The sequence below is a fragment of the Ranitomeya imitator genome, chromosome 8 (genome assembly GCF_032444005.1).
Source record: "Ranitomeya imitator isolate aRanImi1 chromosome 8, aRanImi1.pri, whole genome shotgun sequence".
In the NCBI taxonomy this organism is placed as follows: domain Eukaryota; kingdom Metazoa; phylum Chordata; class Amphibia; order Anura; family Dendrobatidae; genus Ranitomeya; species Ranitomeya imitator.
Genome location: NC_091289.1, coordinates 13,189,796 through 13,196,501, shown reverse-complemented (window position 1 = coordinate 13,196,501; position 6,706 = coordinate 13,189,796).

Sequence of the window (6,706 nt, the reverse complement as noted above, 5' to 3'; positions counted from 1 at the left end):
ATGAGAAATACTGATGAAAAATACTGATGAGAAATACTGATGAAAAATACTGATAAGAAATACTGATGATAAATACTGATAATACTGATGATAAATACTGATGAGAAATACTGATAAGAAATACTGATGATAAATACTGATGAGAAATACTGATAAGAAATACTGATGATAAATACTGATAAGAAATACTGATGATAAATACTGATAAGAAATACTGATGAGAAATACTGATAAGAAATACTGATGATAAATACTGATAATACTGATGATAAATACTGATGAGAAATACTGATAAGAAATACTGATGATAAATACTGATAAGAAATACTGATAAGAAATACTGATGATAAATACTGATGATAAATACTGATAAGAAATACTGATGAGAAATACTGATAAGAAATACTGATGATAAATACTGATGAGAAATACTGATGATAAATCCTGATGATAAATCCTGATGATAAATACTGATGATAAATCCTGATGATAAATACTGATGATAAATCGTGATGATAAATACTGATGATAAATCCTGATGAGAAATCCTGATGATAAATCCTGATGTGTGAATAGGGCCTTATGAAGCTCCTTTAATTGTAAATATCTTGTATATTGGAACGTACCTGAACTATGAGGCTGCACAATACCAGTGTAGGCCCAGTGTCCATCTCCTTGTACAGATCTGATAATGGGGGGAGTAATTAGGCCGCTTATTCTGGATCTGTGCTGTGTGATACAGATAAGACTTTATCTGCACAATATCAAGAGCTCTTTCCCTGAACCCTATCACAAAGCCAGGCAGAAATGCCAGTAGAATAGGCCTCATTCTGCTCCTGTAACATCCTCACCCTCATTATTATGATAATTTTTTCCTATTAAAGTTTTTTTTTTCTTTTTCTTTTTTTTTCTGCAGGCCTTTTTGCCTTTGAATTGATTCTTCTAGAGCTGTATATTTTCTATGTGAAGAGAGAACAAGATAGCATTTTGGCAATTTTTAATTGTGTGGGTCTCATATTTTAATAATGGTGTTTTCAGGCTGCAGACTATCCCTATTTGCATGTCTATCTGGCTGATGGGACGAGCCTTGTTACCTGCTATCAGGGCTGAATGCTCAGGTTGCTGATACACAAGCACAACCTTCCCTTTTATATATTAGTTATGGCTGGCTTCCTTAATAGGACTTAAACATTTGGAGGCTTCTTTCTTCTAAACAATGTCTCTGCTGATAGCTGGATCTTCTTCATTCGCCTGATTTTATTTGCTGTGTGTTCAGCAATTTGATGGCAAATAAAAAGCAGAGCGAAAAAAAAAAAAACTAAAAAAAATAAAATAAAAATAGAGAATGGGAAGAAGCAGATAAAAGAGGGGGCGAGGGATGAAATGCACTGATCAGCTATGAAATACTGGCACTCTCATCATTGATGCCAGGGAACAATGCTCTGCGGATGTATTCTCTATGTGCTGCCACTTATGGGATGGGGGGAGGTCTGTACAGAGGAAAAGGGAACAAGTGAGGAGCAAAGATGGAGCCATAATGAGGAGGAAAGGGATCAACAGGCAAAAGGTGGAAATGATTGGGGTTATTGTGCTTCACAAACGTTTCACATAATCCACTTTTTTGTAAAGAGTAAAAAAATATAAAGAAACACATGATAGATAGAAGATAGATAGATAGATAGATAGATAGATAGATAGATAGATAGATAGATAGATAGATATATAGATGATAGATAATAGATAGATAGATAAATAATAGATAATAGATAGCTGGATAGATATAATAGTAGATAGATAGTAATAGATAATATGGATAGATAGATAGATAGATAGATAGATAGATAGATAGATAGATAGATAGTAGATGAATAGATAGATAGATAGATAGATAGTAGATGAATAGATAGATAATAGATAGATAGATAAATAATAGATAGATAGATAGATAGATAGATAGATAGATAGATAGATAGATAGATAGATAATAGATAGCTGGATAGATATAATAGATAGATAATAGTAGATAGATAGTAATAGATAATATGGATAGATAGATAGATAATAGATGATAGATAGATAATATAAGATAGATAATAGATAGATAATAATAGATAGATAATAGTAGATAGATAGTAATAGATAATATGGATAGATAGATAGATAGATAATATATAGATAGATAGATAATAGATAGATAGTAAATAATAGATAGATAATAGATAGATATATAGATAATATTAGATAGATAATAGATAGATAGATAGATAATAGATGATAGATAGATGGTATTAGATAGATAATAGATAGATAATAGATAGATAATAGATAGATAAATAACAGATAGATAGATGATAGATAATATAAGATAGATAGATATAGAGAGATATATAGATGGATATATAGATTGATCCTGATGGTAATTGTATTAAACACATAAAAATAGAAACATTTGGTTGTTAGAGGCCTACTGGTGTTCCCTATTATAGAGCAGACTTTGTTGCTGGCTGGGATCTGTAGTTCCCCAGCCCATGTAAAGCCACAGGTGGCAGTGTAGCAGAGTTGTTGCGCCTTTTCTGCGCCTGCCCGGGCTCTGCCTCTCTCGGATGCCATAATATCAATCCACAGCCAAATATCAAAGTCAAGTCGCGTAGGCAGTGACAGCAGCCAGTAACAATAGGTGCACGAGGCGGACAATGCGATCAGCTTGTATAGATATTGTAACAATGCAAATGAGGGCCAGGGGCAGAGGGCCTGATTGTGTACGTATACAGAGTACAGAGACTCTGCTGCCAGCTGTGTGAATAGAGAGGAGCTGCTGCCATCCCCAGTGCTGGTGAGGAGAGGAGCTGCTGCCATCCCCAGTGCTGGTGAGGAGAGAGGAGCTGCTGCCATCCCCAGTGCTGTGTGAGGAGAGAGGAGCTGCTGCCATCCCCAGTGCTGGTGAGGAGAGAGGAGCTGCTGCCATCCCCAGTGCTGGTGAGGAGAGAGGAGCTGCTGCCATCCTCAGTTCTGGTGAGGAGAGAGGAGCTGCTGCCATCCCCAGTGCTGGTGAGGAGAGAGGAGCTGCTGCCATCCCCAGTGCTGGTGAGGAGAGAGGAGCTGCTGCCATCCCCAGTGCTGGTGAGGAGAGAGGAGCTGCTGCCATCCCCAGTGCTGGTGAGCAGAGAGGAGCTGCTGCCATCCCCAGTGCTGGTGAGGAGAGAGGAGCTGCTGCCATCCCCAGTGCTGTGTGAGGAGAGAGGAGCTGCTGCCAGCCCCAGTGCTGGTGAGGAGAGAGGAGCTGCTGCCATCCCCAGTGCTGGTGAGGAGAGAGGAGCTGCTGCCATCCCCAGTTCTGGTGAGGAGAGAGGAGCTGCTGCCATCCCCAGTGCTGGTGAGGAGAGAGGAGCTGCTGCCATCCCCAGTGCTGGTGAGGAGAGAGGAGCTGCTGCCATCCCCAGTGCTGGTGAGGAGAGAGGAGCTGCTGCCATCCCCAGTGCTGGTGAGCAGAGAGGAGCTGCTGCCATCCCCAGTGCTGGTGAGGAGAGAGGAGCTGCTGCCATTCCCAGTGCTGGTGAGGAGAGAGGAGCTGCTGCCATCCCCAGTGCTGGCGAGGAGAGAGGAGCTGCTGCCATCCCCAGTGCTGGTGAGGAGAGGAGCCGGGCTGCCATCCCCAGTGCTGGTGAGGAGAGAGGAGCTGCTGCCATCCCCAGTGCTGGTGAGGAGAGGAGCCGGGCTGCCATCCCCAGTGCTGGTGAGGAGAGGAGCCGGGCTGCCATCCCCAGTGCTGGTGAGGAGAGAGGAGCTGCTGCCATCCCCAGTGCTGGTGAGGAGAGAGGAGCTGCTGCCATCCCCAGTGCTGGTGAGGAGAGAGGAGCTGCTGCCATCCCCAGTGCTGGTGAGGAGAGAGGAGCTGCTGCCATCCCCAGTGCTGGTGAGGAGAGAGGAGCTGCTGCCATCCCCAGTGCTGGTGAGGAGAGAGGAGCTGCTGCCATCCCCAGTGCTGGTGAGGAGAGGAGCTGCTGCCATCCCCAGTGCTGGTGAGGAGAGAGGAGCTGCTGCCATCCCCAGTGCTGGTGAGGAGAGAGGAGCTGCTGCCATCCCCAGTGCTGGTGAGGAGAGGAGCTGCTGCCATCCCCAGTGCTGGTGAGGAGAGGAGCCGGGCTGCCTGTGCTGCAGGGGATGTGAAGCCTCCAAGCATCGCCCAGGACAGCAGGTGAGGACGGGGCCGCGGTGCAGATGTGACCGTGTGCACGATATCCCACCAGCACTGTGCACATCTGCGGCATCTGCTGGTCTGTGGATGCGCTGCTGCTGCTTAGGTGCTTGTATCACCTGCTGTATCATCCATCACAACAGATTCCATGTGTTTACAGACGTTTGTCTATTTCTACACAATGGATCTGTATTATAGGGCGCCGATGCTTTCCTTGTGTGATACATTCGGAGACGTACAGCGCTGTGCACACTGCTGCCGGCTGCGGCTTCTCCCCGGGAACAGATTGTTAGTGAATGGCAGCAGCCCTCTCTGCTTCCCACATCACATCCACAAACTATTGTTGTATCTTCTTATAGCGATTATTAATCTCTAACGTCCCTCTATAAATATGATATAAACACATAGAAATGCGCAGGATCATTACAGACGGAAATGAACAAATCAGATCCCAAATGTTTTGTAAAGAAGCTTTTGCCATATGAAGGTTGGAAATAATATAATTCTGTGCATCTTACAAATCTGATCTACAGGACTCAGTTATTGGTTAATTATTAGTAAAATGTCCTACTGTCTATCTGTATATCTATCAACTATATATATATATATATATATATATATATATATATATATATATATATAATCTATATATCTAGCAATTATATATCTATTATCTGCCTATTATCCATCTACCGATTCTCTATCTATTATCTATCTATCTATCTACCTATTCCCTATCTATATTATCTATATAATTATTATATTATGTATATTTTTCATTTTAGTTATTTTTACCATATTATATTTTAATGAAAATTGTTTACGTTTTGTTTGCTTTTTTTTTTTTAAAGAATTTTAGTAAAATGTAAAAGAATTTAAATGGAAACATCTGTAGCAAAGTAAATACAGTATAATGGATATTTAAACCATTTATGATACAGATTGATTATATATGGAGACAGATATATATGAAATAGTTATGAGATAGAGGGATGGATGGATAGATAATAGATGACAGATAGATAGATAGATATTAGATAGAAAGATATGTAGATAGATAATAGATAAATACATGATAGATAGTAGATAGATAGATAATAGATCGATAGATAGATAGATAGATAGATAGATAGATAGATAGATAGATAGATAGATAGATAGATAGATAGATAGATAGATAGACGGATGGACAGAGGTGAGAGCTTCCTGCGGGGGATGTCGCAGCAGTGTGCACAGGGCCTGATGTCGCAGCAGTGTGCACAGGGTCTGATGTCGCAGCAGTGTGCACAGGGTCTGATGTCGCAGCAGTGTGCACAGGGTCTGATGTCGCAGCAGTGTGCACAGGGTCTGATGTCGCAGCAGTGTGCACAGGGCCTGATGTCGCAGCAGTGTGCACAGGGTCTGATGTCGCAGCAGTGTGCACAGGGCCTGATGTCGCAGCCTCTCCGGCACCTGCTGCTTGTGGGCTCAGTCGCTCCCGTGCAGGAGATTTTCAGCTTTGCATGTTTAAGCCACTTTATTTTGTGCAGGACATTCCCCCCAGTAGTGTACAGGACCCCCAGCCCCGGCATTGGGGGGAGCAGACCCTCACACACGTGCCCAGGAGCTCGGGGCTGTCACAGATGAAGCAGAGGAACAAAAGGATTTTCCGGGCGGACTGCGCCTGTAATGTCGGGTATAGCGCCGGGTGTTATTGCAGCGCAGGGAGAATAATAGCGTTATCTGCACATCTCCAGCCCCCCGATAATGGTCCTGTCACCACCATCATCATCATCTTATCTAGAGGAGCAGGAGCACTGCGGGGGGGAGCACCGGTGAGGAGCCTGGAGACGGCTGAGGTGCGGGCGGTGTGCACGGGTCGGGGCTGAGCCCGGAATGTCTCAGTATTCCAGTATGCAGCAAATATTCATCTCCAGCTAAACAATCTGATATAATAATGATGTGTGAAGAAGGAACCGTGTGATATCAGCTGTCCATGACCAGCCGCTAATATAATCCCAGGATCATCCAACTGGAAATTGTTATTCGTTTAAAATCAGCCAAACTGATCAATCAGATCTATCTATTATCTATTATACATCTATCTATCTATCTAATATCTATCTATTATCTATCTATTATTTATCATCTATCTATTATCTATCATTTATCTATCTATCTATCATATCTCTCTATCTATCTATTATCTACCTATCTATTATCTATCTATTATCTATCATCTATCTATTATCTATCATCTATCTATTATCTATCTATCATCTATCTATTATCTATCATCTATCTATTATCTATCATCTATCTATTATCTATCTATCTATCATCTATCTATTATCTATCTATCTATCTATTATCTATCATCTATCTATTATCTATCATTCTATCTATCTATTATCTCTCTATTATGTCTTTATCTATTATCTCTTTATCTATTATCTACCCAATTAACCTCACATCTTTCTCCTTATCTCCCTATCTATTATATTTATCACATATCTACTTACTTATTTAATC